Source organism: Falco cherrug, chromosome 5, assembly GCF_023634085.1.
Source record: "Falco cherrug isolate bFalChe1 chromosome 5, bFalChe1.pri, whole genome shotgun sequence".
NCBI lineage: Eukaryota > Metazoa > Chordata > Aves > Falconiformes > Falconidae > Falco > Falco cherrug.
The window spans coordinates 16,744,677-16,757,546 of NC_073701.1; positions in this window are offsets into that span (position 1 = coordinate 16,744,677).

Genomic DNA, 12,870 nt, shown 5'->3' on the forward strand with positions numbered 1-12,870 from the left:
GCCAAGTGGGAGTTTTCCATGCAAGGAAACCATCTTGAGAGGGTGTCTTTCTCAGCTCTAGTCTTCCTCCAAGGCCTAGGGTTAAGGCTTATTTGAAGTCCTACCACAAGCACGTGCGAGCATGAGGCAGCGTTGTCCCCAAACAGCTCTGATCTTGATCACCAGCCACATTTCCAGGCTGCTCCCTGGAGATGCAGCAGGACTAGCAGTAAACACTAGCTGTTACTTCAGATCATCTGTACCGTGCATTTCAGACTGTGTTGTAAGGCCATGGTTCAGAGAGGTTCGTAAGTCAAGAGGTAGTTTGAGTAAATACATAAGGACGCAGTCAGCCTGCCTGAAGGGTGAAGTTCACTCTAGCTGGGCTTTAGGGTCTTCTCTGTATAGACACAACAGAGATTCAAGTTCAGATGAGTACTTGGGGAGCTTCCTAACAAGCTCTGAAGGCCATGGAGGAGTGGGACTTTTCAGATCCAACAATCTGATTCGGGCACATTTCTAACTCTGATAATACATTTTTTGTAAATACAAAGCTGTGCCCATCGAGATCCAGCATTTTTTTTTTTTATTTTAGAAGGTAGCTGAACAATTTCCTGGACAAAGCAATGTAGGTAGAACACGAACTGATAAGAAACCTCAAAGTTAATACAAGATTATGGTACTATTTCCATGAAACCACATAATTTATATAATAATATCAATTTTTAAAGGTATTGACTGTTCATTCTCCACACACAAAAATACTTCATGAAACAGCATTTCAGTGTTGTTTTCCCACCTGATTCAACCCAAGAAGTGCTAGAAACCTTACAAGGCTGTTCTCTCGGAGCTTATTCCCACTCTGGAGCAGGCACGCAAATGTTTGTGTGATTCTGCAAAATGTACAGTTTAGGGATCCGAGTTCCCTGGTGGAGGAAGTGAGTAAGTCGGTTTGACTTCACTGGCAGTTACTCACATCCTGTGAGGAGACAAGTGGGAAGGGGGGGAAAACCACAAGAAGAGGAAGATCCAAGATGAGAGATAGAGGGGGGTGGAGGGAGACGAAATGACAGTCAGTGAAGCCTCAGTGGTAAGTGGTCCTGACTTACTCTGTCCTTTGCTGGCACAACCTAGAGAAATTTGTTGTAATTGTGAGAACACAAGTAGTAGGACAGTAAGATGATCCCTGATTATTATAATTTCCTTGGATATCTCTTAACATTTTGACTTTCAGTAGCACATAGTATAATATGAAAATGTTGATTACAACTTCAAATTTCTGTTCATAGATAAACGTTATATGTGTGTGCATGAGGTGTCTGTAAACGTATTTATATGCTCAGAGCTATAGGAGGGGATTTGGATATTTAGGGATAAAGCCGAAAAACATGCTTAGGAGTTAACTCACTACTTCATGCATTACTTCAAGTTTCAACCCTGACTTGTCTGTTGCTTTATGGATCAAATCCAGTAATAACTGTGTGTAACACATGACAAGAGCCTTTACTTTGTGCAGAAAGGTGTCACTCAGGCATCTAGAGAGCGCTTGATGGGCTTGCCCATTCCCAGTTCTGGTACAGAAATGCTGGATTATGGAAATGGACAACAGCCTGAGGCCAGTGGTGACAACCGGACAACAGCTTTCTTAAGGGGGCAGGAACCACCTATATTTCTACAGTGCTGTTACTGTGGCTGTCTCTGCCCCTCCAGCAGAGCGATGAAGGGGTTCGGTCGATGCTAGGTGAAAGCTGGCCACATTAAAGGCAGGCTTGGATCCAGTCTCCCCTGGCATTTGGGGCTGCTCAGGTCAGGTATTTTGTTTCAAGCTTGTGCCACTGCTAAGTGTTTTACTGTATAGAATTCATGGGCCAATAAATGGAGCTGGCTACATCAGCTCCAGCTGACACTAGCATTCTCTAAAGAAGCCTATAGCTTGGATTCAATTGATTTAGTCCCTTGCTTGGATCATTAATTTCTCCAGTAAGTCTGGGGGCAGACAGGGAGCATGATGAGGTGGCTGATCCATTGCTTCCCAGCAGAGGCAGTTCAGAATGTGTAACTTGGAGCAAATGGTACTGCACTAACACATCAGGTTGTGCCCATACCTCAGTGCTGAATCAGGGCCATAAAGAAGGCTAAGTCTAATGCACTGTACTTTAAATGCTTCCTGAAAGGTTCTGGAAACCTCTAACATCAACTAAGATTGTGTTCCGAAGGAATGAGTTCAAAATAGGTCAAGGCAGACTCATTTTTATATTATGAAAAAGCCAGAGGTACTTTAAAAAGTTCAGCAGACTGCTTGCCTGCCATTTAAGGAGACCAGCAACACTACCTGGAAAATACTGTTCCTAAAATCGTGGGGCGGGGGAGGGGGGCAGAGCTTCACAAGTGTATTTTAAGAGCAGTTTTAAATCACTGTCACCCCATAACCCACTGCACACACAGCATCTGTCCTGGCTGGGAGGGAGCTATAAGCTCACAGAAACTTAGACCTTCACAAGCAAAAATCAGTATTTATAAGGGAGGAAAAAGAATGAGGAAGGATGTGGGGAGAGAGATGAAGATAAGAATTTTTTTCTTACTCTTTATTTCTGCACATCCTTTTGGCAAAGAATCCCCTTCCCCAGACTTTGGCAATAGGTGTGACAATTAGCTCTGGCTAACGTGCTTCTGATCTCCTCTGGAAGCTCCTGATTATGGATTCTCTCTCCTCAGACAGCAGCTCAGATTTTTTCTGGAGAAAGCACTGCTTCCATAGCAGCACGAGGGGATTTTGAGCAGCAGAGCCAGCTGCAAGGCTGATGTGTTTTGGGAGGACAGCTGTGCCAGGTCCTTGAGGCCAGAGAGCCTTTGAGGGAGCACAGGGAGGTGACTGGGGTGAAGGTGCCACCGGAGATGGGCAGAGACAGACTGCACCTGTCAGACACCCACAGACTGGTAGAAATAGTTTGAAACCAGGCAAAAATGGGATGTAAAGAAAAGCTTTGCAGAGTGGAGGTAGGAAAGGTAGGACTGAGGGGGAGCATTCATGGGTGTCTCTGCCGAGGGATCAAGGTTTTAAATCCAGCTCCCTTAGCTTAAGTTCAGTTTAAAGAAGGGATGATGGGTCAGGGAGACAAGATGCAGAAAGAGTAGGTTAGCAAGCAGTTGTGTGATGTCCACAGTATTTTATTACGTTTGTCATCTACCAGCAAGTTCTTCTTCTCCCTCGTTCTATCTCCCATCTTCTAACACTCAGAATATTTTTGCTTTAATTACGTACCACAATTTAGAATAATACTTTTTCAGAGTGGTTGGAGACTGTTTAGCCTGTATTTCCACAGACCATTGGAGTCTGTAGAACATTTGAGTCTGTATTTCTCATGAGTCTGTAAATGGCATTAACCCATCAGGGTATGGCTCCAGGACGCATGGGACAAGCACATAATTCACTGACCAGAAGCAGGGGGTACCAGGTTCTCCTCTGTATAGACACCCACCCTGGTTCTTAGGCACCATACAATCAGCCTTAGTTGGAGAGAAGTTTTTCAAGGATGAGACAGTGACCTTAGTACTCAATAACAAAACATTGTGCACAATGTTCGCCTTTTGTTTTCTGTTAACTGTTTGTTATTTATTTAAATCAGCTACCAAATCTCCCTAGCTGTTTCTGGTGGCTTCCTGGTTAAAGTCTGTTACATGAGTATTTAGGTCAAGCCAGCCTAACCTTAAGAGACACAACAAGAATTGCGTGTATCTGAATGTCTGTGCATGTGGAGTGAATCTGAGAACTCCCTGAAGTCTTTCAGATGTGATTATTCATCTCCCTGCTCAGCACCTGAAGCTATTTTTAACATTGATATAGTAAAGTAGGTATCTGCAAACCTATGTGATAAGTAAACAGAGCAGACTTGGGAATGACCTAAGTCTGCAAGACCCCTGTCCCACTGCCTCTCCAAAAAGACAATGAAAACGTTGTGATTAGTGAGAAGTGTCTGGTAAGCTTAGCTATTAACGCAGACTGAACTATTCAACCTTCCTAATAAAGGCAAACTTGTGGGCAGTTCTTGTGGGATGACATTTTCTTTGGATGACATCACTCTGTAATAATTTCGTAAAAATACGGTGACGAAACGTGCAACAAGTGTTCTTGCCTTTCCAGACACCTGTGAGTCAGCCTAGACTGCTTTTTCTACCTCCAAATACAGACAGTTACAGAGCTAGTTTTCTGAAAGCTGTAGTAGTGACAGAGGCACTAATACAAAGAGTAATTAAAGCATGTCGTTGATGTATTCTGGTTCTCTCAACATTTCAATCCATCAGGCTCCCCCCCCCCCATTTTTCCATTTCACAAAGTTTATTTATTGTATATCTCAACTTTGCAATTTTATGCAAAAAAAAATAATGCAATATTAAGGCATGCAAGTTTTAAACCCCCGATTAAATTGTTTAATTGTTTTTGGAGTTTATTGTTCTGTCTGTGAGCTGGTGGCATCTCTCTGACTGAGAGTGGGGAGAAAATCAGCATCAGACAGGAAACTCGAAAAATACAGGTTTCAGAAAGTCCAAAGCACACTGCGGCTGTAGTCATTCTTGTGCATCTATCCCCAGCGGCAAAAAAACATACCTGCCTCATTAAACTCCTGTTGAATTACAGTAAGCGCTAGTCCTCCCCCGGTCCTTTTACCCTGTCACACTACAGGAACAGCTGGTACGTGGCAGGGCCTCAGACCCTGTGTGCAATGGGGAACTCAACTGATTTGTCGCTTGATTGACTTGTGCCATCCTTCACCGTGACACGCGCATTTGCTAACCCCCCCCAGTAACAAAGGGCAGTTTTGTCCAAAGCTGAAGTTTCATCTGGTGGCTGGCGTGAAATGAAGTGGTAACATGGGTCACTGGGTAGATCTACTTAAAGCCGCTGTAATGAATGACACAAAGGAAATCCCTTCCTACTGCTCTGAGACAAAATGCTGGGTTCGAACGCACAAAGAATCACACCTGTCCCTCCAGATGGGGTATCGGTGCTGGAAGAATGCCTGCACTCTTCCTTCTTTGTGCATTACAGAAGCAGTTAGTTTTAAGACCTGTCTTTCTAGCAATTACTCAAAAAAATAAATCAATTTATAGATTACCAAAAGAAGGTAATACCAAGGTACACCTTTTTTATCAGGTGAACAGTACACATCTGTTAAATACCGTCAAACTAATCTCACCCCAGATCTGTACAGGACCCGTGGCATTTATTCCATTGTTGCCTGCCCAGTTCCTTAATATTTAATTACATTTATTTTGACTTGCCAGAGAATCATGAGATCAAGTTGACAGAACACTCTCTTGCATGAAAACCTCAATTCAGAGAAAGAGCAGATGAAAATATTGCAAAGCAAACAGCAGAGGTAGTCACTGCTGTATTTGGCTGTTTCATTTGAGCCACTGAAAATAATTCTTTGTCCCTTTATTCCAGTTCAGAACGAATGTGTCTCCCATTGCAAGATGCTAAGCAGATATTTCACTTGTCAGGACACGCAGTTCAACTAAATGGGTTATTCAAGAGCTTGATTATCAGCAAGAGACTACCACATCCCCATTTTCTTGCTGCAATACTCTTTTGCTGTCATTTCCATCCCACACAGCAATCCTTTCCTTGTACATCCTAAGCTCCTATCCAGCCCCAAAGTTTACTATATTCAATCCATTTTGACCGAGAGGGTTTGAGACATGAACTTAGGTCACTCACCTTCCAGTACAGAGCCCTAACTTTAGGGTTACAGCCTGTTCTGGAGCAGCGAGTCCCTGCATCCCTTTTCTTCATGGAGCACTTTTACTCTGCATATTCATTTGTGCAAGCCCTGGAAGCTGTGCCTTTCCTCCTCCCTTTGGATATATTGACTCATACTAGAGCATGAACCACATCTGTGCGTTCTCAATCTGTCTCTCTGGACTAAAAACAATTTGAGTGATTCCAGGCAAAGTGGAACTTCTTTGAGAGAAAAACCTGGCATGGCACCTCAAGGGTGTTTTACAGAGTTGTGTGTAGGGTATGCCCTGAAAACTGTAAGCCAAAGTGACCACAAACAGTTTAAGCAGTATCTGCTACAGACTCTTCCACTTTTAGACTAAAAGACTGACCCGAAGATTTTGAAAGAAAGGAATTCAGCTCCTGGAGACAGTCCAGGGTGACCACAACAAGGAAGGGTACCTCTCTGCAACCAATTTTGACACAGTTCTCTCCTCAGTGTAGGTTTATGGAGGGTTAAAATACCAGAACAATGCATTTCTGGCAAGTGCAACAGCTGGCTCTATTGTGTCTGGTATAGGAGTTCCTGAGTACGTCAAGATTATGAATCATAAGTGAAAAAGATAATTAAAAGTTCTGGAGTGCAATGTCCCCTTGCAAGCACTCCAGTGCAGTCCCGCACTCCCATTTCTGGGAAAGGACGTTTCCTTGACCTCAGTGGGGTACTGCAATAAATCTCTGTGATTTAACTGCTAACACCAAAGCGGTCAGGTTTTGTGCGTAGGTTAGGTCATAAGTACCAGAACAAGGGCTAAACACAGGATGAAAATGAAAGGGGCTGCTAGGGTGAGCAAGACCACCACATGGTATTCAGTTCAGAAGCATCCAGTGACACAACCCCAGACACTGAAAGCACAGAACAGCATCTCACACCACGAGGCTGTAGCACCAAAGACCCAGAGCCACAAACACTAGAGTACCATGGGAAGAAAGCAGGGGTGATCAAGGGCACTGTTAAGCTACCCATTCCCCACAGCAGTAAGACACTTGTTTGATTAAGTGCCTGGATAATCCTAAGAAATAATCCAGTTCCATGCCATAAAGAGGTAAGAAATAAGTTTAACAACCCCTGACACAAAGACTGAGGATGATGTCATCCCAAACTTAAAGCTCAGCATCAGTCTGACCCTGAACCTGTGGTTCAGACACACCAGGGCAGCACCAGGGAGAGTTTTCAGAGCAAGCCGCAGTGCTCACGCAGCCCACCCAGCTCCAGCTGTGTTCACGGTTGGGTTGAAAAAAACATTGCTCTTTGAAAAGCCATAAATCATAACATGACTTGCTCTGAAGACTGATAACTCTGGAAAACTGAAGTTCAGTTGCCACGCCTCAGTGTCAGATGTTATCTACAGAAACCAACCACAAGTTCCCTTTAGAAGGCAGACTACAACTTGTTTACACTTTAACTTCATTATTTAAGAAGTTACGATATTGCAGGTTTGTCCTAGCAGCAATCAAGCATAAAGAGCTGTGCAGAGTATAAGCATAATCTTTCTTACTGTGGTAAACAATATCACTTAATTACCCTAAATGATTAGATTAATTTCTGATGCTGCTCCATAGGATTCTTCCTGATATTTTTTCCAGGGAAACCGTTTTTCTTCCATTTTAACCTACCAATTTACGGTCTATTCCAAAGCCCATCAAAGTCAGGGTTTCAGATGAGGTCAATACCCACCATTACACAAAAGACAATTAAATACAACCTAGTATTAAATAACAAGTAACGCAGTTAAGGAATACTAGCATCTACAGATGCCTAGCAACTTTCTGAAATCATAAATACAAGCTCATGGTACAACTTTTGCGAAAAAAAATATCAATCCCTTACTCCCCAGCTACACCAAAGGTTAAAACACTGCCTTTTAGCTTGCCTCACCATCTGAATTCCTCCTCCTGTTAGAGAGGCTGGCAAGGATTAATTACTTTTAATTGGCCAATTAAGAACCAGGTGGAAGGAACCACACAGGTGAATGCGGCTGTATACTCACTCACCTGCAGCTGCAGCACAATACCTGCAGAGGAAGCAAGACAGGGAAGCAAACACAATCGTTCCCAGCTGAGAAATACTAACGCGACAAGTAGAATTACACTTTGCACACTTGAGCACACAAGTGAGAGCTGCTCATTCTGCCTCATTAGAGGATTTCACTTCCTCTAAGCATGCCAGAGGCCTCCTCCGCCGCTTGCTGGGAAGGATTGCCCTTGTCGTGGGTCAGCACAAGCAAGGACAGGTTCCCCTCTGCGCTACTTGTATGCCTGTCTGACACACTGCAAGTCTCGGGACTTCTGTAGCACCTAGGAACTTCAGCTCTCCTTTCCTAACAGGGTCTGCTCCAGCAGTGTGGTTTGGGCTCTTAGGTGCCTCAAGCCAGCTGGAACACGTCACCCAGATCAGCTGCAGGCACCTCTTCATAGCTGGCTCCCACAGTACAAATTAAACCCCTGTAATTTTAACCCGTTGCGTAATTTTACATTTCAATGGTGACTTTTGGGGAAGGAAGACCACATTGTGCATCCTTTAGGAGATTCCTTCAGGAATCTATTTTAGGTGTGACTCAGCTTCTACATTTATGAAGCTAAAGGCACGTGCATGCTGCAGCCCCAACCCCGACTGCGATGCTGTAGGGAGAGCCGTGTAGTGGGAGCCCCATGAGAAGGGAAGAGGTACCTCACCAGGAGGTCTGATGCTAGGTGGACATTATATACCCACTCACTGCCCTTTAAGTCATCCAAAATGTTTTTTCTTCTTCACTGCAGTGTTTCCCTTTCATCATTTTAACACTGTGCCTCTTCCTTTGTAAATTACGCAATAAGTGCACAGAGGGACACGTGCCCCACTTTATAGTACCTAGGGCAGTTAGGATGCTTCCTTACCTTTACACACCCCCTAGTCCCACTGAAATAAAGGGTCCACTTCCCCTCCAACAAATGGCATTTGAGCACAGCTGGGTGCTTCTGCTGGATTTTTTACAGCAGAAGTTGGATAAATTATTGCACCCTCATTGCATCACTGCACAGGAGAAAGCTTTCTGACAGCAGCTTCTTGCAATTTTTAAAACACTACCAAGTGAAAACCTCGTTTGCCAAAGCTCTCCTTTCAATCCCAGGTTCATTAAACACATAGACTGCTGCCACATGTGGAAAGGTTTCTCTTAACTGCAGAATCTGAAAACTGCCCAGTTTTCAAAATTATTACTTGCTTAAGTTGTTTGTTGACAGGAGCATTCAAAAAAACCCCACACCAACAAACACACAGCAGGTCGACTGTTAAAGAACCTACCCTTTTTCTGATACCCCTGGAAAGGAAGCAGAGAGAGGGAACCGTATTTTTTTTTCCTTTCAGAAAGATGCACTTTATTAGGTTGTATACAATACCATCCTGTCCTGACATTTTCCCTTTAACATCCCTCTTCTTCAGCACTGAAATGAAATTTGCTTTCCCCTGTTTTTCCCAACTGAAGGAAGCAAGCAAGCAGACTGTTACTGCTTCCTATCCATCATTCTGCAGACACCCGTGGCAGCCCCACCTCCACAATCTTAATAGGGCCTCAGTGCAAGAGCCCTCTTCTTTTGAGCTCTTAGCTTCAACGGGTTTTCCTTTTTATGAAAACGTCTTCTCTCCCTTCGATCATGACTTGGGAAAACAATTATGACTTTTCTCTAGTACTTGTGGAAAGTTAATGTGTAGTCAATTGCTTTCCCACACAGCCACAGAATGAGGTATGTTGTTTCCTGGAAGAGGGCTTCTATTTCAATCTTCTTTTTTTAAGTGGCCAGCAGGGAGAAAGGATGTTTTGCAGCCAAATTGCACGGTCCCTGCTTAGCTACAAATTTCCACTTCAGAAAATTAATTCATTTAGGCCTTCAGTGAAGTGTACAAGGCTAAAGAGGCTAAATGCAGGACCCTGGTAATATTTATAGTAGGTAAATACCAAGTTAAAATGGTCAGGGAAGATCTGTTTGTACTGTTGTGCTGGGCTACTTGAGTGTTACTTATAAACAGAAATTCAGAAGAAACATGGTGACAGTCTGAACAGTTCTAAACCAGCCCTTTTGTGCTAGGAGCAGGAGTTCCACGTGCTTGGCCGTGCTGGTTGAGTACAGCAGCAGGAAAAATTCAAGTCCTGGCCTGCTTGTTTAGCTACCATGAATGAGCAAGGTTTCATACAAGGCTTTCCAAGAAAAAAAAACCCAAAACATAAAGCCTGCATGTAACTGTACACAAACAGCATGCAATAATCGTGAAGCTACAATCCTACAAAGCATGTTATTCTTACTACATTAAAACTGACAAAAACTTCCTGAAGATCGTTGCCACTGTGCATGCTGCTCATTGCAAGGACATAAACCAGAGTGGCTAACATACCTGAAGCATGAAAAAACACCTTGTTTGCAAACTTTGTTTTCTGTGCCATTTGTTGCTAGAACATAGTCCTATGGTCTTGAGGTAAAAAGGTACTGTCAGTCAATCAACAATTTGTTAAGTCAGCGAGAAGTCATTCAAACATTCTTCCATAGATACAAAAGAAAAAACTATAATAAAACTTTTGCTCTAGTCTCAGGTTTGGTGCCTGAAAATAGGGCTTTCATTATTTCTTACGTAAGACTACATAACAAGCTATATAAAACACAAATGCAATTTCTTTCTTTAGAGGAGACTGCCTTTGTCTAATAGTGAGTCAGCATCATCTGACGGATCAATTTTCTGTAAGTGTAGGATGTGGATTTTGCATATCACACTCTCCAAGGGCACCTGTTGGAAACTTGGGTCACTACAGCATGGAATTTCACACCACACCTAAGGTCAACTCAGTGGCCTCCCAGCGCAGAGACCTACATCCCCAAATCTCATCAATAAGAACAAGACTGATACCAGATACCTCAAGTCTTCTGTCCTCCAGATCTGCCTTTCTAGAAAGGGGACAACAACATTCCTTAATACTTTCTTGGTTCTTTCTGAAACTGTTGATGTACCTATAGGACCACTCAGGTCAGAAGGGACCTTGGGAATTGTCTAGTTCAACCTCCTGCTTAAAGGCAGGTCAGCTGTGAGGGCAAAAGAGATTGCTCAGGGATTTATCCAACCAAGCCTTGAAAAACTTCCCAGGATTTCCAGCTTCTCTGGGGGACCATGTTCCAAAACTTAATTATCCCGATGTTGAAAAAGCTTTTCCTTCTGACTAGTCAGAACCTCTCATGTTTCAATTTACGTCCATCTTCTGTCATTCTTCTGCCATGCACCACAGTGAAGAGCCTGGCCCTGTCTTCTCCATAACCTCCCCTCCCCAGTTATGGACAGCAGCTGTTGGATGCCCCCAAAGCCATCTCTTCTCCCAGCATAGCTCCTGCAGCCTCTCCTCATGGGGTAGTGCTCCAGCCCATGCCATTGTGGTGGTCTTCTGCTGAACTTGTAGTTCCCTAACATCTTTCTGATGCTGGGGGCCCAAAACTGTACAGTGTTCCAGATGCAGTCTAACACATGCTGAGCAGAGGGCAGTAATCACTTTCCTCAATCTACTGGCTGCATTCCCGCTAATACAGCCCAGGATGCTGTTGGCCTTTTTTGTTGCCAGGGCCAGCTGCTGGCTTGCGTTCAGCTTGCTGCCTGCCAAAAGCCCTAGTCCATTTGATGGAGCTGCTCCCCAGCCAGGCAGTCTCTGGCCTGTATGTTGCAAACTCCCAAAATCTTTTGGTATCAGTTCTGCAGGGATGGCCAGGACAGGCTCCCCATGCCAAACACAGCAGAAGCTCTCAGATCTCCAAAGATCATCTACAACAGTAAGCCAGGATTAATTTCATAAAGACACGAAGCTAAAATATTGTTAACGCGCTTTTCCCAGTATCTTTAAAAACATGCGTACAAACTCCTCTCTATTCTTGAATCTGAAAATGAGAACAGCTGCTGTGAGGTGCTCCTTTCCTCTGAGCAGGGTTGTTTACAGTAAAGAACTAGGCTTTGATCAGCCGCTTATATTTACTAAACTCATTCCAACATCTTTGCCAGTGGGCTGTATGGATTCTCAACATGAGATGCTCCTGTTCATTTGAAGTGGTTGAGATTGTTTTTCAATGGAATTTTCCATTATGCTCTGCACTATCTTTCTTCAAAGCACGATGTGTTCACTGGTCAGTACTCCTTGTCCAACATAATATGCAGAACAATTTTATATCTTGCTCAATGTTTTTTTCCTTCCATGATGCTTTACCTCCATTTATTCTCCTGTCTCAGCCAGTTTCCTTTTACAGCGCCCTTGGACATAACCTTGTATGTTTGTGAGCAGCTGTTATGTAGGGTTTTTTCTCCCCCCTTCTCCCTCTCTTCAGTATTGAAAGTCTGGAGGCAGTCAAGACTTCTCAGTGAAGATATAACACCTTTTCCCAAAGGCATTCCCCCCTACCACCACCTCTTTTTTCCCCTGTACTGAAAGCTGTGGTGCAAAATGGCAATGACAGGAATCCTGCATGCCGTAAAATTTTTCCATGAGTATCCCCCCTAAGAAAATTACTAGAATTATGTGCTGTTTTTTAAGCAGAGATGTTTAAACACCAACAGCAGGGGCTGGACAAATTAGCACCTCTATGATAGAGGGGAAAGGATTCCGCATCTCCAAGCCCCATCTCCACATCTCCATTAGACAGCTGTAGCAAATCGGTAGTTTTCACCCTCTGTGTCAGAGCCCAACAAGATACCCAACCTTACCATCTGACCTGCAGATTGAAAAAGAGCAGGTGAAGATTTACAACAGCTAGTCCAGCAACACAATATACAAGAACTAGTGGGGTTGTGCATCTTGCAGTACTACTCACTCACTAAATCATTACATTATTTCTCAAGGAAAAAAGAGCTATTTTGGCTTTCTTGCATTACTTGTTTTAAACTGTATCACAAACTGCATCTCTATGAAATTGGCACATTCACTAAACTAGATGCAGGTAAAGAAAACCCAAACACATTTACTAGGGAGCTTACACCTCTGGTTAAGGTTTATTTCTAAGCGTGTTAACTGTTTGCTCCTGATACATGCTTTAACATAAGGTGGGCTAGCATGTTCAGATAAATAGCAACTAAAAGAAAACAGTTCTACATTTAGGCAATGTCAGGCTGCAAA